This window comes from Triticum aestivum, chromosome 3B (genome assembly GCF_018294505.1).
Source record: "Triticum aestivum cultivar Chinese Spring chromosome 3B, IWGSC CS RefSeq v2.1, whole genome shotgun sequence".
Taxonomy (NCBI): domain Eukaryota; kingdom Viridiplantae; phylum Streptophyta; class Magnoliopsida; order Poales; family Poaceae; genus Triticum; species Triticum aestivum.
In genome coordinates, this window is record NC_057801.1 from 775566867 (window position 1) to 775594701 (window position 27835).

Here is a 27835-nt window from a genome sequence, read left to right on the forward strand (position 1 = left end):
ATCCGCACTGTTGCATCTATCTTCACTCGTCTTGCTTGTAGCTGTTTTAACAGATGACGCTGCCTGTGGTACGTATTGGCGTCTGTTCGCTTGATGATATTGAGGTGCTGAACTGGTCAGTGATTCATGTAACAAGGCCAACTCATACGCTGCATCTAGGTCGGGTGGTTGTTGTAGTGCCACCAACACTCTGACCGATGAGTTCAGACCATCGATGAACTTAGTGACATAATGCACCGATTCAGGCACGGCCTCGTAAGCAGATAACTGGTCATAAAGTTCAGCAAATTGCTCCACATATTCTTCGACTGAACCAGTTTGTGAAATGCTGTGAAATTTGCGCACCAATGCCTGGTGTTGATTGCGCCCAAATCTGCATTGTAGCAGCCTGCAGAAATCCTCCCATGGCGCGTTCGGCGCTCGATGTTGTACCGATTCCAACCAGCGTGCTGCGGGACCTTCGAACAGGGTTGATGCGAACTGAACCCATAGCTGCCGCGGCGTACCACTCATACTGAAATAATCTTCGCATCTCGTTTGCCAGAGTCTCGGATTGGAGCCGTCGAAGCGGGGTAGATCGATGCGCGGACCAAATTCGTAGGAGTCAGTATTATCGCGTGGTAATTCAGTCAACCTCGAACTGAGTACAGAGCTCTGATCTGGTTTTGTACCTCTGGCTGGAGGCGGAACGTAAGGAACATGGCCCTTCCCCTTGACCGTAGGAGCTCTGCGGCTGCCTTCAGGAGTCGCGTCGGCGTTGTGGTACACCCCTTGCTCTGCTGTTGGTGGTCGTGAGGCCGGAGACGCAGTTGATGCGGATGGTGGCCGCTCCAGGCCGGCGCGGAGTTCGTCCATGTCGACGCCGGTCGACATCTTGAGGTCGTCGAGTTGTGTCGTCAGATCCCCCATGATGGAGCGCAACGACTTTGCTGCTTCCTCATCCTGACGCATGAAACGGGCGTCTAGAGACTCCGCCAAGTCGGCCTTGAGGAACTCGTACACCGCCTTCGTCGCCGGCGACAAGCCTTCCATCATCTCTCGGCGGCGCCGGGCCGCAAATCTCGTCGTGTGCGGGTGGTGGAGGGGAACTGGCGGTGCCAGGATCTGTGGCTCTCATGCCAATTGTAAGCACGAACTTGATTCTCTCGAATTTAGCTAGGGATTGGCTCAGATCTCAGCTGAGTTCATGTAGTTTGAATGGAGAGGAGGAGGATTACAGCCAATGCACACACGCCATCTATCCTATCCATTCCTCGGCCGAAGCCGCCAGCCACCCGTTACAGAATCAGAGCGAGGGATATATCTAAGCAGCGCTAGCAGGCCCATTATGGGCCGCGCACCCTTGCCGGCGCCTAGACCTTCCTCCTGGGCCTGGCCTGCTCCGCGGTTGCCGGATCTCCCTGTAGCGTTTCAGATGTTGTCGCTGCTTCACCTGGGTTGCTGCTGACACGATGGGGCGAACAGAAGTCCAGACACAAGGCTGCCTTGCCAGAAGCCAGCGTGAGACTGGGCCGACCTAGTGCGCAGGATGCCACAAACCTCAAAAGCGGCTGTTTTCTTCACTGTTCTTTCCACATATTTTGTCTTCTTTTCTAGTTTTTTTATACTTAAAAATATTATATATATTACAAAAAACATTTTACATAAATTTTTGAAAAATGTTAAACGGACATTAAAAAATATTAAATGTGTATAGAAAATGTGTTTCTGATGTATAAAAAAATTAAAAAAATGTTAATTATGTATTTGAAAAAAAATGTTTAACATGTATAAAAGCTGATTCCAAATGTTTACAACAAAGGTACAACGTGTTTAAAAAGTAGACACTACAACAAGAATTGTAAGAAAAAAATGTTCATTCTGCATTTAGATAAATGTTAAACGTGTATATGAAAAAGTTACTCATGCATACGAATAATTTACATTGTGTTAAAAATAGACATGAAAAACATATATTTGAAAAATGTTAATGAAATATTTAAAAAGTGTTCACTATATACAAAAAAAGTTTTAGATGTATACTAAAAATGTTTCATGAATTGTAAAAATGCTAAATATCTATAACAATATTCCTGATGTATACGAAAAATGTACTCCCTCCATCCCAAAATTCTTGTCTTATATTCGTCTAGATGCGGATGTATCTAATACTAAAACGTGACTTGATACATCCGTATTTAGACAAATCTAAGACAAGAATTTTGGGACGGAGGGAGTACATTGCGTGTAATTTTTTTTATTACCATTAAAAAAGGTTCACCGTGTACCTGAAAAAATATTGACCATGTATTCAATAAAGTGTCCAAAACATTTATTTAAGAAAAAGATATACATCATGTATCTAAAAAAGTTCAATGTGTGTCAACAAAATGTTTCACATGTACACTAAAAATGTACATTGTGTACTAGAAAACATAGACATGCGTTAAACAAAGAAGTAACTGCTGAACAAGAACAACTGATAAAGAAACAAGAGAACAAAGAAAACCAAAGAAACCGAAGAAATACAATTAAAAGGAAAGAAACCGAGAAAGAAACGAAGATAAACAAACAAAACTGAAAAATAAATAAAAAGAAATAAGAAAGTGAACACCGAGAAAAAAAAGAAAAACAAACAAAGAAAAAAAAGTAAAAATCGTGAAAGAAATAAAGAAAACGGTGAAAAACAAACAAAAAAGAAAACCAAAGAAAAATGTGAGGAAAACAAAGAAAACCAAATGAAGATATGAAAGAAAGTAAAAAAAAATAAAGGGACCAAATCAGTACGTCGACCGTGCGAAAGACTACAACCAGCGATCCAAAAAGAAAAAACAATGATGGGCTGACCCAGTTAAGACGGGGAACAAAAAACCTTCACACAAGGCGAGATGAAAGCCACACTTGCTATAAGCGATGTATAGTCTTCCAGCAGAAGTGCCACCATCAGATCAAGTCTAATAATGCCTAGTCTGCTGGCCATAAGACTTCTCATGTCATAAAAATCATACTCGGAGGAGTGCGAAGAGAAGAGAGAGAAAGTGAAGTAGGCTCTTATTCTACAGCCCGACTATAGCACAGGGATTAAAAAAAGTAGTATGCCTGCAATTATCTTCCAATCATATGCATTGCTCATGCAAATATTAAATGTTTAAGCCAACCTAATGACCAATCTAAAAACCAACCTATTATATGACTATTTTCATGAAGACTTTAGATAACATGGTATCTCTCTATCGCCAGCAGCCCGCTACATAATTAACCGTGCTCTCATTTATCTCAGTGTGAAGGATAGGACTAGAAGTATATATATCATGTCTTAATTGCATTGTGAATGTAATCCTCGGGAATGGCTCAGAGTTGCGCATGTGTCTAGGACAATAACTGGAAAAACAGAGTGGCGGTAGGGATTTGATCGTTGGCCTTGTATATGGGAATTTTCACATTTTGTTGTTGCTTTGTATAATAGAGCGGGGAATGGGGGGGGGGGGGGGAATGATCACACACATTGAATTTTGAAGACCAGAAGGTTGGCATTGCAATTATTCAGATGCTAGTGCTACCGGTTCAGGTTTGCAGACTTTTAAGTCAGGTGACTTAGGAGTCACTAACATGTGGGCCTAAGTCACCTGAGTTAAACTCAGCGAATCCCAGCCCCAGTGCTACTAGTCTGAAGTTTTGGTTTGTTTCATCGAAATGATTTGTTCGGCGCCTTAAGCGTCCGAACAGGTAGCTGGCGCCCACACACCGCGCCTCATAGGCCGGCCCACCACGTGCAGTAGAAGGAAAAATGTCTCACGAAAAAACCACAGAAAAAAGACCAGGCGGAGGGACTCGAACTCGCGCCACAGTACAAGAAAAGTTTTCTTAACCACTATAGTCGGTTAGCGCCACTTGACTAATAGGGTCGCGAAAAGTTTAAGAACCAATGTATCAGCTCTATTTATTAGATCTGCGAATTATTTGAAAAAAAATTGGCAAAGTTGAATTTTTTATGAAAAAGAGTTCATCAAATTTCGAAAAAAAGTTTACGAATTTCAAAAAGACAGTTCATTGATGTTTGAAAAAACTTCATCGATTTGAAAGAAAAAGTTCATCGATTTGAAAAAAGTTTACCAAATTTGTAAAAGGTTCATCCATCTTTTTTCAAAAAAGTTCATTGGATTTGAAAAAAGTTCATCAATTCTGCGAAAAGGTCATCGAATCTAAAAAAAGTTCATCGAATTAAAAGAACATCGAATTTGAGGAAAGTTCATCGAGTTTGAAACAAAGTTATCAAATCTAAAAAAAATTCATCAAATTTTAAAATAAGTTCGTTGGTTCCAAACAAAAGTTCATCAAATATGAAAAAGTTCATAGAATTGCAAAAGAAGTTCATCGTTCTTGAAGAAAAGTTCATCAGTTTTAAATAAAAAAATCACCAATTTGAAGACAAATCTTCACGCATTTAGCAGAAAGGTAAAAAATCACGAATTTGAAAAAAAGTTTGTGAATTTAAGAAAATTTGACGATTTAGAAGAAAAGTCAGCGGATTTTAAAAAAGAAAAGAAAAGGAATAAGAAAGAAAAATATAAAAAAGAAGAAAAACCGGCCAAAACAAATATGGAAAAAAACCAAAAAAGAGAACCATTGCGTTTTTAACTAAGAATAAAGCCATGCCTAAAATCATCACTAGTCCTATCGTAGTCTGTTGGTTGCCTCTGTCTGTACGATACCTAGAGATCTCGATTTTGAAACTTGTTGGGCTCATCATTTTTGAACTTTAATAGAATAGAGAAAAAAAAGTGAAGTGGGCTGGCCCAAGGCGGAAAGGAGGGTGTGCGCCGGTTAGCGGATTTGCCAAAATCGAAACTTGTTGGTCGCATCTTTTTTTGAACTATAATAAAAAGGTGAAGTGGGCTGGCCTAAGGCGGAGAGGAGGGTGTGCGCCGGTTAGAGGATTTGCCTAGATCCGGCGTTTAGCCCAACTCCAACGCGTGACCCCATCCTGTCCGCCCGCGTCTGTTTGGGGTAAACGGAAAAAGCAGGCCTCCCAACGGGCCGCCACAAACGAATTGTCGTCCGCTTTCGACCCAATCTGGGCCCAAGTTTGGGCCGAGTTTGCAGCCGAACGGACACGTGCCCTTGTCCTGCCCTGGCCCGCCCGTCGGGGAGACATACCCCCGTCTTTATTCTCTTCTACCTCCCTCCACGCCCCGACATTGCCGCCGCCACCACCACCCCCGGCCGCGTAGTCTTACACCAGGGTCATCCCAACCTCCACCGTGCCATGCCATAGCTGTCCCCGAACCGGCCTACCGGAAAGCATTTTGCCGACATTATCCTTGTTGCCGGTGGGAGACAGTCTACGGCTGTCGGCATCGCCCGTCGTCCCCAACCTCTTCCGGTCGTCCGTTCGGTGACGCAGGGTGCCCTCCAGCACCACCGACCCCAAAACCTTGCTTTGCTGCCTGCGAGGGGAGCAGGGCGTGCACTATCCGTCCGCTTCCCCCGCACGACCGCAAGGCATTCGACAGATTCCTCACAAGGTACAGTGGATAGTGGTGATGAGTTTTTCTTTCACAACTTCATTTTCTCATCGGATGATGAAGAGCTGGCGGCTACGTTGGTCGTACATGAAAACATCACTAATAAGCGGCCTCGGTACATGGGATCAATCCCCGGCCATGCTCCGGCCTTGGACCGCAATAGGGAGAAAGGCCACACCCTTCTCTATGTCGATTACTTTAAGGATGGTGCACTCTTTAGGCTACATCAATTTCGTCGCCGATTCCGAATGAGAAGGCATGTGTTCAATCTTATTCACGAGCGAGAGGTCGCGCATGACCCATACTTTGAGTGCAAAGAGGAGTCCCTAGGCAAGCTTGGTTCACTAGTAGAAAAAGGGTCAAATGTCAAGCACATTAGTGCCGGTTTGATTTTGAGCCGGCACTAATGTGTGCATTAGTGCCAGTTCCAACGGCTAGCCGGCCACTCTCATTAGTACCAGTTCGTGGCGAACCTTTAGCATCGGTTCGTGCCACGAACCGGTACTAAAGTGAGTGGTGGCAGGATGTTGTCAGTCCGGGGACCCTCCATCACCTTTAGTACCGGTTCGTGGCACGAACCGGTGCTAAAGGTCGTCCTACATAAACCCTTCGTCCACCCGAACTCGCTCTGTTCTTCCCCTTTCCCCTCTCCTCTCTGTTCTTCCCCTCTTCCTCTCGAGCTCATCACACATTTTGCCCAAAATTTGTCAAGATTTGAAGGCCCCCATCCATTCAAATGATCACAAAGGTTAGCAACTTTGTCCTTTCATCTCTCATTGCTAGATTAGCTCTTGCAATGCTTTGTATAGTGATTAATTTATGAGTTTAGTAATTTGGGAGGAAATATATGTGCTAGTATTTGATTTATATGCAATTTGAGGTCAAAAAATAACAGTTAGTTTGCATATGTAGGTGTGGTTTACTTAGTGCCTTCTAAATCTCCGCCTTAACCACAGTCGATCGCCCGCACAGTTCCGTCGCCGGCACCACCTTGGGGTGAGCCTCTTGTTCATGAATGTTTTACATTACCAAATTGATGTTTGTGTGATTTGGATATATAGTTACTCGTATAATTATCTTACTCGTATGTTGTTTGTTATACATAGTGCCATGGTTTTGATATCCGTCCCCATCGGCCCTCGTCCTTGTATGATTCAGATGTGGTATATTCTCTTTTAAAACTAGTTGTTGCATTTCGTGTTTATGACAAATTATGCCCATCAAGTTGAGATAGATATTTTTGTCTAGGAGGTTTGTGAACCGGAAATTCCAACCGACCCTATTGTCGAGAGGTTAAATTTAGTTGAAAGAGAAAATGAGTATTTGAAAGAAAAATTGAAAAGAATTGAGGGGGAGAAGATGGAATTGGAGTTGCATGTTGCCGATGTCGGCGATGATCACATGATCAGGATGGAGAAAATGCGCTTGAAGATTAGAAAATATGCCATTGGTAGTGAGGCTTGGTATCATTATGCTGTTGGATCAATTGTTACCTTAGTTGCGACCTTGATCGCATTTGTTGTTGCATTTAAATGCTTTAGTTAGAGAGTTATTTGTTTGTTGCATTTAAGTCTTGTATGAACTTTATGTATGAACTTGTATTAATTTGGTCTTTTCGGTGTTGTGTAATGAAGACGAGCCGACAATGGATGTACGATGAACGATGCTCTCCCGAGTTCATTAACGGTGTGCAAACTTTTCTACTTGCGGCTGAGGCAAACAAGCGGGCGGATGGTTTTATGCCTTGTCCATGTTTAGTCTGTAAGAATGATCACAATTACTCTACGTCAAGAACCATTCATGTCCACCTGTTTAAGTCCGGTTTCATGCCCCACTATAATGTTTGGACCAAGCACGGAGAAAGAGGGGTTACGATGGAAGACAATGAAGAAGAAGAGGACGACGACAGCTATCCTGACCATGGGTTCCCTGAATACGATGATACAACAATGGGGGAAGAAGCTGAGCCGACAATGCAGGAAGAAGCTAAAGAAGAGGCATCAGATGAGCTCGCTGATGATCTAGGTCGGGCCATTGCCGATGCAAAGAGAAACTACGCAAGTGATTTGGAGAAGAAGAAGTTGCAGCGCATGTTAGAGGATCACAAGAAATTGTTGTACCCGAATTGCGAAGCTGACAGGAAAAAGTTGGGCACCACACTAGAATTGCTGCAATGGAAGGCAGAAAATGGTGTATCTTACAAGGGATTTGGAAAGTTGCTGGTAATGATAAATAACATGCTTCCAAAGGACAAGGAATTGCCCAAGAGTACGTAAGAAGCAAAGAAGGTTGTCTGCCCTCTAGGGTTAGAGGTGCAGAAGATACATGCCTTCCCTAATGACTGCATCCTCTACCGCATTGAGTATGAGGATTTGAACGCTTGACCAGTCTGCGGTGCATTGCGCTATAAGATCAGCAGCGATGACCCTGGTGATGTCGAGGGCGAGCGCCCCAGGAAGAAGATTCCTGCCAAGGTGATGTGGTATGCTCCTATAATACCACGGTTGAAACATTTGTTCCAAAAGTAAGAGCATGCCAAGGCGATGCAATGGCACAGAGAAGACCGTAAGAAAGACAGAAAGTTGAGAGTACCCGCTGACGAGTCGCAGTGGAGAAAAATCGAGAGGAAGTACGGGAAGGAGTTTGCAGATGATGCAATGAACGTATGGTTTGGTCTAAGCGCAGATGACATTAATCCTTTTGGGGAGTAGAGAAGCAACCATAGCACCTGGCCCATGACTCTATGTTTGTATAACCTTCCTCCTTGGTTGTGCATGAAGCGGAAGTTCATTATGATGCCAGTGCTCATCCAAGGCCCTAAGCAACCCGGCAAGGACATTGATGTGTACCTAAGGCCATTAGTTGAAGAACTCTTACAGCTGTGGAATGGAACAGGTGTACGTGCGTGGGATGAGCACATAGGGGAAGAATTTGACCTAAAGGCCTTGCTATTCGTGACCATCAATGATTGGCCTGCTCTCAGTAACCTTTCAGGACAGACAAACAAGGGATACCGCGCATGCACGCACTGTTTGGATGATACCGATAGTATATATTTGGACAATTGTAGGAAGAATGTGTACCTGGGACATCGTCGATTTCTTCCGAGAAGGCATCCTGTAAGAAAGAAAGGCAAGCATTTCAAAGGTGAGTCGGATCACCGGACGAAGCCTCATCACCGTACTGGTGCTGATGTACATGATATGCTCAAGGATTTGAAGGTAGTCTTTGGAAAGGGTCCTGGCGGACAACCTGTTCCGAGTGACGCTGATGGACGCGCACCCATGTGGAAGAAGAAATCTATATTTTGGGACCTGCCCTATTGTAAAGACCTAGAGGTCCGCTCTGCAATAGACGTGATGCACGTGGAGAAGAATCTTTGCGTGACCCTGCTTGGCATCTTGGGCGTGTATGGGAAGACAAAACATACACCTGAGGCACGGGAGGACCAGCAACGTATGCATGGAAAAGACGGCATACATCATGGTCATGCCAACTACGCTCTTACCAAAGAAGAGAAGCAAATCTTCTTTGAATGCCTGCTCAGTATTAAGGTACCGTCTGGCTTCTCGTCGAATATAAAGGGAATAATAAACATGGCAGAGAAAAAGTTCCAGAACCTAATGTCTCATGACTGCCACGTGATTATGACGCAACTGCTTCCGGTTGCATTGAGGGGGCTTCTACCGGATAACGTTCGATTAGCAATTGTGAAGCTATGCGCATTCCTCAATGCAATCTCTCAGAAGGTAATCAATCAAGAAATCATACCAAGGTTAGAGAATGATTTGGTGCAATGTCTTGTCAGTTTGGAGTTGGTGTTCCCACCATCCTTCTTCAACGTCATGACGCACGTCCTAGTTCACCTATGCGAAGAGGTTAACGTTTTGGGTCCTGTATTTCTACACAATGTGTTCCCCTTTGAGAGGTTCATGGGAGTCTTAAAGAAATATGTTCGTAACCTGCTAGGTCAGAAGGAAGCATCTCCAAGGGCCATGAAAATGAGGAGGTCATTGAGTTTTGTATTGACTTTATTCCTGACCTTAAGCCGATTGGTCTTCCTGAATCGTGGTATAAGGGCAGACTGGATGGAAAAGGCACGCTGGGAGGGAATCAAAAAATATATATGGACGGGCATTCTCTCACTGAAGCACACTACACAGTTCTACAGAATTCCGCCTTGGTGGCTCCGTATATGGACGAACACAAGAATTTTCTATGCTCCAAACACCCGGAGCGGTCTGATGACTGGATTACACGTGAACAAACCAGGAGTTTCGCCGGCTGGTTGCAGACACGTACCATGCATGACGTCTCTATTGAAGATGACCTGTACTCGCTGTCCTAGTTACCATCTTTGAATATAATGACTTTCAAAGGATACGAGATAAATGGTAATATATTTTACACAATCGCCCAAGATAAGAAGAGCACCAACCAAAACAGTGGTGTCCGCTTTGATGCAACAACCAAGACGGGAAAGGAAACATATTATGGTTACATAGAGGAGATATGGGAACTTGACTATGGACGTGGTTTGAAGGTCCCTTTGTTTCGGTGCAAATGGGTCAATATGACACGAGGCGGGGTAACGGAAGACCCACAGTATGAAATGACAACAGTGGATCTCATTATGCAGACGAACCATTCGTCCTAGCTAATGATGTCGCACAGGTTTTCTATGTGAAGGATATGTCTACCAAGCCGAGAAAAAGAAAAGATAAGGAAGCGAATGCATCATACGATGAGCCAAAGCACCACATAGTTCTTTCTAGGAAGAGAAACATCGTGGGAGTGGATGACAAGACAGACATGTCAGAAGATTATGAAAAGTTTGATGAAATTGCTCCATTCAGAGTGAATATTGACCCGAGCATCCAGTTAAATAATGAAGATTTTCCATGGCTACGACGCAAAGGGACACATGCGAAGTATAAGTTTCACACCCAAAGATCTAGGATGTGATCGGCTTCACTATCATCACTTTCTTCTGTGTTTCATACCCAGGAGGGAATCTCTGTAATAGTTAGGGTAGTTATGTGTTTTGGCATTTGAAACGCGAAGAAATTTTATGTGCAAACAAATTCTTTAATGCATTTACTGATTTTTTTAGCTAAATGACCCTGAAATTGAAAAGCATTTCAAATGAACTCAGAAAAGGTTGAACATTGGCATGGTATCATAATTTCACCCACATAGCATGTGCAAAAGATAGAGAGGGTTACCGCAAAAACTGGATGCACTTCGTGTACGAAATGGGCAATCTCTTTCGAAGTATCAGGGTTTTGGACGAAAACTCATCCGTTACAAAGGCATTTCAATTTTTAAATAACCTAAGCATTACCAAATTGAATATAATGATAAAACACAATAATATTAAACATAAGAAAAAAGAACCACTGAAGAATCTATTTTCAAAGTTAAGTTATTCACAAACTAGTGATTTACACAAATTTCAAATAATTCAAAATTTAAATTTAAACTATTCAAATTTGTAAACTACTGGCACTAATAGAAAGTTTGTAATTTTTTGTACCTAAAGCAAAAATATTCACAAAGAAACTCTAAATACAGCAAAAAACAACTCAAAAATAAATAAAACAAAAATAAATAAAGTAAAAAAAGCCCGCCTACTACGCCACAGCGGCCTGCATACGACTAGGAACCCAACCTGTTGTTGGGCCAGGATGCAGGCCCGCAAAGGCCCAGTAGGCCCACAGGGCAGCACAGAACATTTAGGCCCAGTAGGCCTGCTTTGGAGAGGAGCTCGAGAGAGCTACCGCACTGGGGCTTATAAACCAGTGCGGACGCCCCTCGGCTAGCGAGGTGGGACTAAACATGACGCACCGCACCTGCGCCAGCGCACCCCCTTTAGTACCGGATGGTGGCTCAAACTGGTATTAGGGGGGGGGTCTTTAGTACCGGTTGGAGCCACCTCCCTGTACTAAAGGGTGTGCGCTTCCCGCCGCTTGGCCTGGCCAAAAAAGACCTTTAGTACCGGTTGGTGGCTTCAACCGGTACTAAAGGTTGTTCTATATAAGAAAACACTTTAAAAAATCAGTTTCTCATCTCTCCCTCTGCTTCTTTCTCCTCTGCCCCGTCGCCGCCGCCCCTCGTCGCCGCCCCCGTCGCCATCCCCATCACCGTTCGTCGCTGTCCCCGTCGCCGTCCCTGTCGTCCCCGTCGTCGCGCCCCACCCCGTCGCCGCGCCCCGCCCCATCCTTCTGTCGTTCCCGCCCGGCCCGTCCGCGTCCCCATCGTCGCCGCCCCGTCCCCATCCCCGTCATCACCACCCGTCTCCGTCCCCATCGCCGCGCCTCGCCGGTGAGCTCCTGCCCCGGCCGCCATGTCCACACACACACACACACACATTATTATAGAAATGTTAGCAATTTCTCTGTTTTTTAGTTATAAAAATATTAGAAATGTTAGTTATATAGAAATGTTATAATTTTTTTCTGTTTTTAGTTATAGAAATGTTTATAGAAATGTTAGCAATTTTTCTGTTTTTTAGTTATAGAAATATTAGAAATGTTAGTTATATACATAGAAATGTTAGAAATTTAGAGTTAGTTTTAGCTAGGTGAATTTGATTAATGTCAAATTGTTAGAATTTGCATATAGAATTTTAGTTATCACAATACAATCATTTAAAAAATGTTACTTTTTGCGGGCATATAGTATTTGTTCTGGACGATGCCCGGCCCGCATCCTCGCCGTCGACCCGTTCGCCACGACGTCCAGCTGACCCATGTCTGGGACTGGGCTCCGCCGGGCTGGCACTGGGAGGTGCTACCTGGAGGGGCGCGCCGCTTGGTGAGGAACCCGGCCTCGGGTCCCGTCGTCGACCCTGATCTCCTTTGGTGGCGTTTGCGTGGGCTACATTCGGTGCAGAGGGAGCCGGCCTCGTCGGAGGTGGTGCGTTGTCGCGTCAGGGAGGAGGACGAGCACGTCCATCGCTACATGGCTGCTATGGACGTCAGGTTCTCCAATACCTGGCAGGTTCTTTGGGCAGATGACTGGACATATGATCCTGTGATGGTTCCTTGTCTTTGGATGTCCACCGACCGCGCCCCAGGAACTGCGAGTGGCCTAGATTCTTCTGTAGTATTCGATCTTTATTAGCTACCTAGCCAGTGATGTATTCGAGATTATATATTATTCGAGACGATGTATTCGAGATTATATATTATGCGAGACGATGCATATTATGTACTATATGATTAAGTTTTTCCTTATTGATTGCATCCATGCATTGTAATTTGAATGCTAAATTGTTTTATATTTCTTCTGTATTAGTTAATTAAAAGCTATGGCGGACAATACCGACAGGGAGGGAGAAGAGGCCCTGTTCGAGATCATACGCAGCCCTAACAGGCCAGATGATCTAAATGAAGCAAATGACGGCTCCCAATATCTGAACAATACCGGGGAGGGTGATGATAAGATATTCGATCCCGAAGACCGAGCTGATGAAGTCATGAACTATGATTATGATTATAATGACGCAGACAATGATTATGATGACGAATACAATGTTGATCTTGAAATAACAAAGACTACCGGCGAGGTATATTTATATAAGCAGGCATCTAGTGATCATCACATGTTTTTTTATTTGAAGATATATTAACGAATCGATCTTTCTTCTTTCAACCCTCCGGATCGAGCAAATCTGCTTCTACAGACAGCAGGACAAAGCGCGGCCCGGGCAAAAAGTTGAAGGAGGGTGTAAAGTACAACATAGATTCCATCAAAGCTAGTGGTGAACCCCTCATGCCTAAGAACATTGCGAACAAGTTCTTTCGTCAGTGCGGAGTTCTTGTGAAGGACCAACTCCCGATCTCCATTCAAGAATGGAAAGAGCCAAAAACTAAACGCCGAAATGTTACTCGGGTCGACAACAGAGCAAAACAAAAGCTTTGGGAATCTCTGATGGAACATTTCACCCTACCAGATTATTTCACTGATGCATATGTGCAGAAAGTCAAGGACACTGCTCTTAAGAAGATGGCAATTGCATTCAACACCCACAAGAAAACTGTATGGGCCAACTACCTCGCTGCAGAAAGGAAGACTCCAGAATTCAAGGGAACACTGGAGAAGCAAAGAGAACACTAGCCCGCTGAGGGAGTTCCGTACTAGGGGGTATCCGGATAGCCGAACTATCATCATCGGCCGGACTCCAAGACTACGAAGATACAAGATTGAAGACTTCGTCCCGTGTCCGGATGGGACTTTCCTTGGCGTGGAAGGCAAGCTTGGCGATACGGATATGTAGATCTCCTACCATTGTAACCGACTCTGTGTAACCCTAGCCCTCTCTGGTGTCTATATAAACCGGATGGCTTTAGTCCATAGGACGAACAACAATCAGACCATAGGCTAGCTTCTAGGGTTTAGCCTCCTTGATCTCGTGGTAGATCTACTCTTGTAACCCACATCATCAATATTAATCAAGCAGGACGTAGGGTTTTACCTGCATCAAGAGGGCCCGAACCTAGGTAAAAACATCATGTCCCTCGTCTCCTGTTACCATCCGCCTAGACGCACAGTTCGGGACCCCCTACCCGAGATCCGCCAGTTTTGACACCGACATTGGTGCTTTCATTGAGAGTTCCTCTGTGTCGTCACCGATAGGCCCGATGGCTTCTTCGATCATCAACGACGATGCAGTCCAGGGTGAGACCTTCCTCCCCGGACAGATCTTCGTATTCGGCGTCTTCGCACTGCGGGCCAATTCGCTTGGCCAGCTGGAGCAGATCGAAGGCTACGCCCCTGGCCGTCAGGTCAGATTTGGAAGTTTGAACTTCACAGCTGACATCCGCGGGGACTTGATCCTCGACGGATTCGAGCCACAGCCGAGCGTGCCGTACTGTCGCGATGGACATGATTTAGCTCTGCAGCCGGACAGTACCCCGGAGGCCACACTCGAACCCGCTCCGATCTTCGACTCGGAGCCGGCTGCACAGACCAAGGATGGATGGCTAGACACCGCCTCGGGGGCTACAACCTCTATGGCGATAGAGCCGAACACCGATCTTGTCCCCCACGAAGCTCGTGACTCCGAGGTGTCGGACTCCTTGCCGGACTCCGGACCTCCCGCGCCCCCTCCAGTCGAATCCGATTGGGCGCCGATCATGGAGTTCACCGCGGCGGACATCTTTCAACACTCACCTTTTGGCGACATCTTGAGTTCGCTAAAGTACCTCTCGTTATCAGGAGAGGCCTGGCCGGACTGCGGCCAGGACGGTTGGGATGCGGACGACGAAGAAATTCAGAGCCCACCCACCACCCACTTGGTAGCCACTGTCGATGATCTAACCGACATGCTAGATTACGACTCCGAGGACATCGACAGTATGGACGACGATGCCGGAGACGACCAAGAACCAGCGCCCATCGGGCACTGGAAAGCCACCACTTCATACAACATATACATGGTGGATATCCCAAAGGATGGGAACGACGAAGGAATAATGGAGGATGACCCCTCCAAGGAACAGCCCAAGCGCCGGCGTCAGCGGCGCCGCTCTAAATCCCGCCATAGCAAGAATGAGGATTCCGGCACCGGAAACAATAATACACCGGATAGCGCCGAAGACAACCCACTCCAGCAAGATCCAGCGCAGGAGGAAGGGGACGCCAGCCCTCATGAGAGAGTGGCCGAAGAAGAGGTAGAGGACTATATGCCTCCCTCCGGAGATGAGGCGAGCCTCGACGACGACGAATTCGTCGTGCCTGAGGATCCCGTCGAACAGGAGCGTTTCAAACGCAGGCTTATGGCCACGGCAAACAGCCTCAAGAAAAAGCAGCAGCAACTTAGAGCTGATCAAGATCTGCTAGCCGACAGATGGACCGAAGTCCTCGCGGCCGAAGAGCATGAACTCGAACGCCCCTCCAAAAGCTACCCCAAACGTAAGCTGCTCCGCCGATTAGAGGTGGAAGCATTTGATCCCGCTTCACCAAGAGACAATACGGCTGATCGACCACCCCGTGGTCGCGACAGAGAGGCCTCAAGGCCCTTCACTAGACCCGTACCCCGGCATTGCTCGAAAAGCACAAGGCCACAGGGGAACACTCTGGACCTGCGAGACATATTGGAGGATAAGGCAAGACAATCAAGATCGATCTATGGATCACGTGGGCGCCCCACGATACGTGACGATCACCGTCACCCCGGACACATTAAGTCCGGCCGGGCCGAACACAAAAGACAAAGCTCTTTTGAGCTCTGTCGCGATATCGCCCAGTATAGAGGCGCCGCACACCCACGCTTCATAGATGAGGTAATGGATCATCAAATCCCAGAAGGGTTTAAACCCATCAATATTGAACCTACGATGGCACAACAGACCCCACGGTTTGGATTGAAGACTATCTCCTTCACATCCACATGGCCCGCGGTGATGATCTTCACGCCATTAAATACCTCCCCCTCAAGCTTAAAGGACCAGCCCGGCATTGGCTCAACAGCTTGCTAGCAGAGTCAATTGGGAGTTGGGAGGACCTGGAAGCCGCATTCCTCGATTACTTCCAGGGCACTTATGTGCGACCACCAGAAGCTGATGACCTAAGACACATAATTCAGTAGCCAGACGAATCGGCCAGGCAATTCTGGACACGGTTCTTAACCAAGAAAAAACAAATCGTCGATTGTCCGGATGCCGAGGCCCTCGCGGCCTTCAAGCATAACATCCGCGACGAGTGGCTTTCTCGGCACCTGGGACAGGAAAAGCCGAAATCCATGGCAGCCCTTACATCACTCATGACCCGCTTCTGTACGGGTGAGGACAGCTGGCTAGCACGCAGCAACAACCTCAACAAAAATTCTGGCAGTCCGGATATCAAGGACCGTAGTGGCAGGTCGCGTCGCAACAAAAACAAATGCCGCATTAACGGCGATAACAGTGAGGATACGGCAGTCAATGCCGGATTCAGAGGCTCTAAACCCGGTCAACGGAAAAAGCCATTCAAAAGAACAACTCAGGGTCCGTCCAATTTGGACCGAATTCTCAACCGCTTGTGCCAGATACATGGCACCCCTAAAAAGCCAGCTAACCCCACCAATAGGGACTGTTGGGTGTTCAAGCAGGCAGGCAAGTTAATTGCCGAAAACAGCAACAAGGGGCTACATAGCGACGACGAGGAAGAGACCCGACCGCCGAACAATAGAGGACAGAAGGGTTTCCCCCCACAGGTGCGGACGGTGAACATGATATATGCCACGCACATACCCAAAAGGGAGCGGAAGCGTGCACTCAGGGATGTATACGCGATGGAGCCAGTTGGCCCCGAAGTTCAATCCATGGTCCTCTTGCCCGATCACCTTTGACCGAAGGGACCACCCCACCAGCATTCGCCATGGTGGGTTCGCCGCATTGGTTCTAGACCCAATCGTCGATGGATTTCATCTCACCAGAGTCCTGATGGACGGCGGCAGCAGCCTAAACCTGCTTTATCAGGACACGGTGCGCAAAATGGGCATAGACCCCTCAAGGATTAAACCTACCAAGACGACCTTTAAAGGCGTCATACCAGGTGTAGAAGCCAATTGTACAGGCTCAGTTACACTGGAAGTGGTCTTCGGATCCCCGGATAACTTCCGAAGCGAGGAGTTAATCTTTGACATAGTCCCGTTCCGCAGCGGCTATCATGCCTTGCTCGGACGTACCGCGTTCGCAAAGTTCAACGCGGTGCCGCACTACGCATACCTCAAGCTCAAGATGGCAGGCCCTAGAGGAGTCATCACGGTCAACGGAAACACTGAACGCTCCCTCCGAACGGAGGAACATACAGCGGCTCTCGCGGTAGAAGTACAAAGCAGCCTTTTAAGGCAATTCTCGAGTCCGGCTGCCAAGCGGCCGGACACAGCTAAGCGTGCCCGGAGTAACCTACAACACGACCATATGGCACGTTCCGAGCACGCGTAGTGGTGCGGCCCCAACCCCAGCCCCTGTAAAACATTAAGACAGACCCTTCGCGTACTCCATTACGCTCTGAAGATACCATGGGCATGGGGCAAGGGGCTCGACCACGATAAGCCCAGACTGCGGCTCAACCACACCAGGGGCTCTTAAGTGTGTCGTTTCTTTTTCTTTTCCTTTTATTTTTTACCTACAGGACTCCGTTCGTCAGAGGCCCTGTCCGGCAGCAGACATGCCGAACCCACGATGCAACAGCCAGGGAAGGAGAAAGGCTACGACGAAAATCCAGGTGGTCTCCATTATGAGCATTAAATCTATTTTATGCATTATACCGTAGCCTACCCCTGGAGGGGGACATGTTAAACAGTCCCATCCCTTGCTTACCGCACCACTTGTATCGTCCTGCACTTACTGCAGTTTTTATTGAATAAAGCAATGCAGCACATTTTTGCTTCCAATTGCATTTCTTTCTTACACATATGTTCATCTATGACATGTTGCATCCGTACATTTTGGTACGGCTAAATACACCAGGGGCTTATGTTTCCCGCGTTATGGTGTGATAACTCCGAACACTTTTACAAGTGCGGCACCCCGAACTTATAGCATTATATGCATCGGCTCCGAATCATGTTCTTGGGTCAATAGTTGGGTTTTCCCGGCTCCCATGTTTTGGTACCTTACATTCCGTTTTATCGGCTAAGGTAGCACTGGGAGAACCACTGCGATTGCGCCCCAGTTGAGCTGGGTTAACGCCTCAGTGGAGAAAGCTAAAACTGACCGTCATGATGAGGCGAGAGCTGGTCGTTGTTCGAGAGGTTCTTTGCGAGTCCCTAAAGACTTATGACGCTTCGAGCGAGGATCCGGATTCTGTCTGGCCAAGGCGTGGATAGCACCCCAAATTCGGCCTTCCCAAAACTAGGGGCTTCGCCAAAATTTAAAATTATAGAATTCTATGGCTAAGTGAGAGTGTTCAAGCATTATAAGTCCGGTTGCCTTGTTCGTTGTGTTGAGCGCCTCCCTAGATGGACCCAAAAATGGGAACAAGAGCGCTCGAATTTATCCTGAACACCCCAGCACTCGTGGCATGGGGGCTGAAGCCGACGACTTGCCATCTCTCAGATTTGATAAACAGCCGCACAGAAGGTAATATTTTAAATTAACAAGCGTTGCTTAGCGCATATGAACCAAGTTTTCAGCGCACAGGATAACAAAATGCGAGTCTACTCAAATATTACATCTTTGGAGCACTCACCCACAATAGTGCGGGCGCCCTTCAGCACACTCTTATAATACATCTCGGGCGTACGATACTCCTTGCCCTCTGGTGGTGGGTCCCTCACAAGCTTCTGGGCATCCATCTTGCCCCAGTGCACCTTTGTGCGGGCAAGGGCCTGATGGGCACCTTCAATACAGGCGGAGTGCTTGATGACTTCAACCCACGGGCACGCATCCACAGCCGCCGCACCAGGCCGAAGTAGCTCCTAGGCATGGCCTCCTTAGGCCACAGCCGAACTATGAGGCCCTTCATGGCCTGTTCGGCCGCCTTGTGGAGCTCGACCGGCTGCTTCAGCTGGTCGCTAAGGGGCACCGGATGTCCGGGCTCAGCATACTGAGACCATAAGACCTTCTCCGTTGAGCTCCCCTCCTCGACCCGGTAGAATGCAGCAGCATCGGACACGCTGCGGGGAAGATCTGCGAACGCTCCTGGAGAGCTCCGAATTCGGGTAAGCGATAGGTAATTAACACTCACATGCTTACTTTGCATGAAAAATGCCTTACCCGCTGCTATTTTCTTTATCGCCTCGATCTCCTGGAGGCCCTTGTAGGCTTCGGCCTTAGCGGCTTTGGCACTCTCAAGAGCAGTTGCAAGCTCAGACTCTCGAGTCTTCGAGTCACGCTCCAGGCTCTCATGTTTCTGCACGAGATCCTGGAGCTCTTGCTGTACCTCCGCCACCCACGCCTCCTGCTTCTCTTGCTCGGTGCGCTCCGCAGCAGCATTGCGTTCGGCCGCGGCCACCGCCTCCTTTAGGGTCGCCACCTCGTTAGTGGCCCCTGCAATACCCCAGTTATCCTTGACATTTTTCTTGCAACCAAATCCTTTTCTGTAAGGTACAATTTTCATAAGGTATTACTCACCTTCTTTTTCCTCGAGCTGCTTCTTAGCGTGGCCGAGCTCGTTCTCGAACCGCTCGAGGTTTTCCTTCAAAGTATTGACCTCCGCAGTCAGTGCGGCAGAGGTCAGCAGCACAGCCTGCAATCCCATATTGACATATTTTTATGACTCCTGCGTATATCTTTTTTAAGATCCTCAGTCCGGCTTTTCTTTCCGAACACCGAACCGAGCATCAGGGGCTACTGTCTATGTGGTACCATTTTATACATATTGAATTTCTTACCTCGAAGCATGTTAGAAGGCTGCTGCAGGCTTCGGTCAGCCCGCTCTTGGCGAGCTGAACCTTCTGAATCACCGCACTCATAACAGTGCGGTGTTCCTCTTCGATGGAGGCGCCGTTGAGCGCCTCCAGCAAATTATCTGGCACCTCTGGTTAGACGGAGGCAGCCGGCGTCGCGGTCTTGCCCTTCTTACGAAGGGGTCGCCCGCCGGACTCTGGAGCCACTATGGGTTCCGGTGCAAAGTCCGGGAGGTTGTCCTGCGACACCTCTGGGGCCCTCTCCTCCTGGTGGGTCCCTTCCTGGGATCCCACCTCAGCATCGTCCGCATCACGGGGGGTGGAGGCAGTCGGAAGGGAATCCATATCCGACGCCCCTAAAGACCCGCTCAACGAAGTGGGGAGATCATCCTTAGGCGGACTGCAGGGTTGTATGCAGCATTAGAAAGACATAATGTGGCGGAAAATGAAAACCTTGAAGTTATTCGGGAGTCCGGATACTTACGATCTCACCAGAGGCTTGGCCCTTGGAGGCCAGTCCTCGTCGTTATCACTGGCGTTGGCGGAACAGTCTGGGGAAAGAGTTTTTCCCCTCTTGGACCCTTCGGCCTCCCTTGTTGGGGAGGCCTTCCTTTTCTTCCCTCCCCCCGCTGGGGGAGAGGCTTTCTTCTTCTCCTCCTCGCCTTGGTGGGAGGAGTCGGCCTCGGATTCATCGTCCGATAGCACCTGAAAATGGGAACACTTCTGAGTCCCCGTGACCTTCTTCTTGGCCTTCTTCTCCGGCACCACGTGGGGTGCCGGAGCCAGCAGCCCCGTCAGGCGGGCGTCAGCTGGGTCCTCTGGCAATGGGGCTGGACAGATAGCCTGTGCGGCCTTCTTCAGCCAGTCCTGTCAAAGGAAAGGGAGTTTAGATCCCGCATAGAGTCAAACTATGAATAACAAGCGTCCCGTAAAGGACAATATCACATACCTCGTCAGCTAGACGCTGCGAGCTGAATCCGCGATCTTCGGTAGCGGATGCGGGAGCCTCGGCGCCCTTGAACAGCACCTTCCAGACCTCTTCGTACGTAGTGTCGAAGAGCCCATTCAAAGTCTGGTGCTGCGCCAGATCGAACTCCCACATGTTGAAGCCCCGTCGTTGGCACGGGAGAATCTGGCGGATGAGCATGACCTAGACCACGTTGATAAGCTTGAGCTTCTTGTCCACCAGCTTTTGGACGCAGGCTTGGAGTCCGGTCAGCTCCTCCGAATCACCCCAAATCCGGCCGCTCTCTTTCCAGGAGGTGAGCCGCGTGGGGATGCCGGATCTTAATTCGGGGGCCGCTGCCCATTTGGGATCACGTGGCTCGGTGATGTAGAACCACCCCGATTGCCACCCCTTGATGGTTTCCACAAAGGTGCCCTCCAGCCACGTAACGTGGGACATCCTGCGCACTATGGCGCCTCCGCACTCCGCTTGGCTGCCCTTCACAACCTTCGGCTTGACACTGAAGGTCTTGAGCCACAAGCCGAAGTGGGGCTGGATGCAGAGGAAGGCCTCGCACATGACAATAAACGCCGAGATGTTGAGAATAAAATTTGGGGCCAGATCATGGAAATCTAGGCCGTAGTAGAACATCAGCCCCTGGACAAAGGGATGAAGTGGGAAGCCCAGTCCGCAGAGGAAATGGGGAAGGAATACTACCCTCTCATGGGGCCTAGGGGTGGGGATGAGCTCTCCCTCGTCGGGGAGCCAATGCGCGATGTTGCTGGACAAGTATCCGGCGTTGCGCAGCTTCTGGATATGCCCCTCCGTGACGGAGGAGGCCATCCATTTGCCTCCCGCTCCGGACATGATCGGAGAAGGTTGAGGTGGGATGTGCGGGCTTGGGCGCTGGAGGTCAGGTTCGCAGGGAAAAGAGTTGGATCTTTATCCCCTTATATGGGCGGACAAAAACATGTGTCCCCACCGGCCCAGTAAAACTCCCTTATCCCCCAAGCGTCGCGATTGATGGCGCGATTGGGTTACCCACGTCCGTATTGATGGGAATCCCGGAATAAGGGGAACACGATCTCTGCTTCGACAAGATGTGCCAAGGAAACCGCCTCGCTAAACGCGCTGAGGTGGAACAATAAAAACAATTCGAGTAAAGGCTTGGTAGTGGTGTGACGTCACGCCACAGAATACGTCAGCAGATTGATCTTGTGTAATATTATTCTCTCTACGGTGGTATGTGGAATTTATTTTTGCAGAGCCGGACACTATCCTGGTGTTCGCAATCTTTTATGAATTATTCAGAGGAGGAACCCGCCTTGCAATGCCGAAGAAAACATGCGCGCCGGACTCGTCGTCATTGAAGCCTGGTTCAGGGGCTACTGAGGGAGTTCCGGACTAGGGGGTGTCCAGATAGCCGAACTATCATCATCGGCCGGACTCCAAGACTATGAGGATACAAGATTGAAGACTTCGTCCCGTGTCCGGATGGGACTTTCCTTGGCGTGGAAGGCAAGCTTGGCAATACGGATATGTAGATCTCCTACCATTGTAACCGACTCTGTGTAACCCTAGCCCTCTCCGGTATCTATATAAACCGGATGGCTTTAGTCCATAGGACGAACAACAATCAGACCATAGGCTAGCTTCTAGGGTTTAGCCTCCTTAATCTCGTGGTAGATCTACTCTTGTAACCCACATCATCAATATTAATCAAGCAGGACGTAGGGTTTTACCTCCATCAAGAGGGCCCGAACCTGGGTAAAAACATCATGTCCCTCGTCTCCTGTTACCATCCGCCTAGACGCACAGTTCGGGACCCCCTACCCGAGATCCGCCGGTTTTGACACCGACACCCGCTTTCGTGAAATTCAAGGAATAAGAATTATCTAAGGAACGGTCGAGAAAAACAAGGCCAATGCCGCAAAAAAGACGCAGTTCCATAGGCTGGGTCCAGGTGGCTACACGGTGGCAATGCCTAAGTGGGATAAGTCTGAGCAAGAGATGGAGGATGCATGGGTCACTCCGGTTACTAGGAGCTGGCCCCCCAGGTGCAGAACTTGGTTCTATGCGCATGGGGGGGCATTGGACCCAAAGACAGGCCTGGTTTCGAAGAAGGAAAGTCTAAAAGGAGCAAAACAAAAGTTACTTGACACAATAGAAGATGCTCGAAATGGGGTGTTCACGCCCAACCGAGAGAACGACGAGCTTACGCGCCCCCTGGGAAATCCTGAACACCCGGGAAGAACACGAGGCAAGGGCGTTATTCCCTGGTATGAGGGCTTTTCGTGATGGAACGACGACTACAGGACCCGTGCAAGAAAGAAGATGGAGGAGGAGAAGAAGAGGAAGCTGGAGGAGGAGCAAAGGAAGTAGGATGCGGGACTTGGCACCCAAATTCCAGCAGCAGCAGCAGATCGACTCACTTAGCCAGGATAGGGGGTCTCAGCAGCGGCAGCAGCAAGCAGATGATCATCTAGCATTGGATAGTGATACGTCCATTTTGCATCATGCTTTTATATCGATATTTATTGCACTATGGGCTGTTATTACACGTTATGTCACAATACTTATGCCTATTCTCTCTTATTTTACAAGGTTTACATAAGGAGGGATAATGCCGGCAGCTGGAATTCTGGGCTGGAAAAGGAGCAAATATTAGAGACCTACTCTGCACAACTCCAAAAGTCCTAAAACTCCAAGAAAGTCATTTTATGAAATAATAAAAAATATCCAACGGAAGAAGTTCACCAGAGGGGGCCCCACCTGGCCACGAGAGTGGGGGGCGCGCCCTACCCCCTGGGCATGCCCCCTACCTCGTGGGCCCCCTGGTGGCCCTCCGATGCCCACCTTCTGCTATATGAGGTCTTTCGTCGAGAAAAAAACATAAGCAACCTTTCGGGACGAAATTCCGCCGCCACGAGGCGGAACCTTGGCGGAACCAATCTAGGGCTCCAGCAGAGCTGTTCTACCGGGGACACTTCCCTCCGGTCGGGGGAAATCATCACCGACGTCATCACCAACGCTCCTATCATCGGGAGAGGGCAATCTCCATCAACATCTTCACCAGCACCATCTCCTCTCAAAACCCTAGTTCATCTCTTGTATCCAATTCTTGTCTCCAAGTCCAGGATTGGTACTAGTAGGTTGCTAGTAGTGTTGATTACTCCTTGTAGTTGATGCTAGTTGGTTTATTTGGTCGAATATCATATGTTCAGATCCTTTATGCATATTAATACCCCTCTGATTATGAACATGAATATGCTTTGTGAGTAGTTACGTTTGTTCCTGAGGACATGGGAGAAGTCTTGCTATTAGTACTCACGTGAAATTGGTATTCGTTCGATATTTTGATGAGATGTATGTTGTCTAGCCTCTAGTGGTGTTATGTGAACGTCAACTACATAACACTTCACCATTATTTGGGCCTAGAGGAAGGCATTGGGAAGTAATAAGTAGATGATGGGTTGCTAGAGTGACAGAAGCTTAAACCCTAGTTTATGCGTTGCTTCGTAAGGGGCTGATTTGGATCCATATGTTTCATGCTATGGTTAGGTTTACCTTAATACTTTTGTTGTAGTTGCGGATGCTTGCAATAGAGGTTAATCATAAGTGGGATGTTTGCTCAAGTAAGAACAGCACCCAAGCACCGGTCCACCCACATATCAAATTATCAAAGTATCGAAAGCGAATCATATGAACGTGATGAAAACTAGTTTGACGATATTCCCATGTGTCCTCGGGAGCGCTTTTCCTATTATAAGAGTTTGTCCAGGCTTGTCCTTTGCTACAAAAAGGATTGAGCCACCTTGCTGCGCTTTATTTACTTTTGTTACTTGTTGCTCGTTACAAATTATCCTATCACAAAACTATCTGTTACCACTTATTTCAGTACTTGCAGAGATACCTTGCTGAAAACCGCTTATCATTTCCTTCCGCTCGTCGGTTGGGTTCGACACTATTACTTATCGAAAGGACTACGATAGATCCCCTATACTTGTGGGTCATCAAGACTCTTTTCTGGCGCCGTTGCCGGGGAGTGAAGTGCCTTTGGTAGGTGGAATTTGGTAAGGAAAAATTTATATAGTGTGCTGAAATTTACTGTCACTTGTTATTATGGAAAGTAATCCTCTGAGGGGCTTGTTCGGGGTATCTTCACCCCGACCAGTAGAGCAAAGAGTTGCTCCCAACCTACTGAACCTACTGAACATGAAAATATTCCCTTTGAAGTTCCTTCGGGTATGATAGAAAAACTGCTAGCTAATCCTTTTGTAGGAGATGGAACAAAGCATCCTAATGAGCACCTAATATATGTGGATGAAGTTTGTGGACTATTTAAGCTTGCAGGTATACCCGATGATGTTGTTAAGAAGAAGTTCTTCCCTTTATCTTTGAAGGGAGATGCATTGACATGGTATAGGCTATGTGATGATACAGGATCATGGAACTATAGAAGAGTGAAATTGGAATTCCATCAAAAGTATTATCCTATGCATCTGATAACCCACAAGTATAGGGGGTCGCAACAGTTTTCGAGGGTAGAGTATTCAACCCAAATTTGTTGATTCGACACAAGGGGAGCCAAAGAATATTCTCAAGTATTAGCAGCTGAGTTGTCAATTCAACCACACCTGGAAACTTAGTATCTGCAGCAAAGTGTTTAGTAGCAAAGTAATATGACAGTGGTGGTAATGGTAACAAAAGTAAAGACAACAAAAGTAATGTTTTTGCTATTTTGTAGTGATGATAAAAGTAGCAACGAAAAAGTAAATAAGCGTAAACCAGTATATGGAAAACTCGTAGGCACCGGATCAGTGATGGATAATTATGCCGGATGTGGTTCGTCATGTAAGAGTTACAACATAGGGTGACACAGAACTAGCTCCAGTTCATCAATGTAATGTAGGCATGTATTCTGTAAATAGTCATACATGCTTATGGAAAAGAACTTGCATGACATCTTTTGTCCCACCCTCCCGTGGCAGCGGGGTCCTATTGGAAACTAAGGGATATTAAGGCCTCCTTTTAATAGAGATCCGGAACAAAGCATTAGCACATAGTGAATACATGAACTCCTCAAACTATGGTCATCACCAGGAGTGGTCCCGATTATTGTCACTTCAGGGTTGCCGGATCATAACACATAGTAGGTGACTATAGACTTGCAAGATAGGATCAAGAACACACATATATTCATGAAAACATAATAGGTTCAGATCTGAAATCATGGCACTCGGGCCCTAGTGGCAAGCATTAAGCATAGCAAAGTCATAGCAACATCAATCTCAGAACATAATGGATACTAGGGATCAAACTCTAAAAAAACTAACTCGGTTACCTGATAAATCTCATCCAACCCATCACCGTCCAGCAAGCCTACGATGCAATTACTCACACATGGCGGTGAGAATCATGAAATTGGTGATGGAGGATGGTTGATGATGACGACGGCGACGAATCCCCCACTCCAGAGCCCCGAACGGACTCCAGATCAGCCCTCCCGAGAGAGATTCGGGCTTGGCGGTGGCTCCGTATCGTAAAACGCGATGAAACTTTCTCTCTGATTTTTTTCTCCCCGAAAGCCAATATATGGAGTTGGAGTTGGCGTCGGAGGGCCACCAGGGGGCCCACGAGGTAGGGTGGCGCGCCCAGGGGGAGGGGCGCGCCCCCCACCCTCGTGGACAGGGTGTGGGCCCCCTAGTCTTCTTCTTCGGCGAGGATTTTTTATTGTTTATTCTAAGATATTCCATGGAGTTTCAGGTCATTCCAAGAACTTTGTTTTCTGCACATAAAACAACACCATGGCAATTCTGCTGAAAACAGCGTCAGTCCGGGTTAGTTCCATTCAAATCATGCAAGTTAGAGTCCAAAACAAGGGCAAAAGTGTTTTGGAAAGTAGATACAACGGAGACGTATCAACTCCCCCAAGCTTAAACCCTTGCTTGTCCTCAAGCAATTCAGTTGACAAACTGAAAGAGAAAAAGAAAAACTTTTACAAACTCTGTTGGCTCTTCTTGTTGTAAACATGAAAAGCCAGCATTCAAGTTTCAACAATTATTATGAATGAACCATACTCACAATAACACGTAGGACTCACAATTACTCATTTCAATAATATAATCAGCTAGCAAACCATAATAATAAAACTCGGATGACAACACTTACTCAAAATAATCATAACATGATATAACAAAATGGTATCTCGCTAGCCCTTTCCGAGACCGCAAAACATAAATGCAGAGCACCTTTCAAGATCAAGGACTGACTAAACATTGTAATTCATGGTAAAAGAGATCCAATCAAGTCATACCCAAAATAAACCAATTATAATGAATGCAAACGACAGAGTGCTCTCCAGCGGGTGCTTTTTAATAAGAGGGTGATGACTCAACATAAAAGTAAATAGATAGACCCTTCGCAGAGGGAAGCAGGGATTTGTAGAGGTGCCAGAGCTCGATTTTGAAATAGAGATAAATTATATTTTGAGCGGCATACTTTCACTGTCAACACAACAACTATGAGATGGCTGTATCTTCCATACTACATGCAATATAGGCAGTTCCCAAACAGAATGGTAAAGGTTTATACTCCCCCTCCTCCACAAGCATCAATCCATGGCTTGCTTGAAATAACGAGTGCTTCCAACATTCAACGGGTCCCAAGGGGAGTTTTGTTTAATTATTTTGATTTGCTTTGATCTTTTTGGATCATGGGACTGGGCATCCGGGTTACCGGCCCTTTCTCGTGAATGAGGAGCGGAGTCCACTCCTCTTGAGAATAACCCACCTAGCATGGAAGATATAGGCAGCCCTAGTTGCACATGAGCTGCTCGAGCATACAAAACAGAATTTTTATTTGAAGGTTTGGAGTTTGGCACATACAAATTTACTTGGAACGGCAGGTAGATACCGCATATAGGAAGGTATAGTGGACTCATATGGAACAACTTTGGGGTTTAAGGAGTTTGGATGCACAAGCAGTATTCCCGCTTAGTACAGGTGAAGGCTAGCAAAAGACTGGGAAGCGACCAACTGAGAG

The 27835-nt window shown here is 47.2% G+C and overlaps 1 pseudogene; it reads left to right on the forward strand.

Annotated features, from left to right (window-relative positions):
* LOC123067872 (uncharacterized) overlaps positions 1 to 27835 on the forward strand; it is a 107810-nt pseudogene that overhangs the window by 60393 nt on the left and 19582 nt on the right.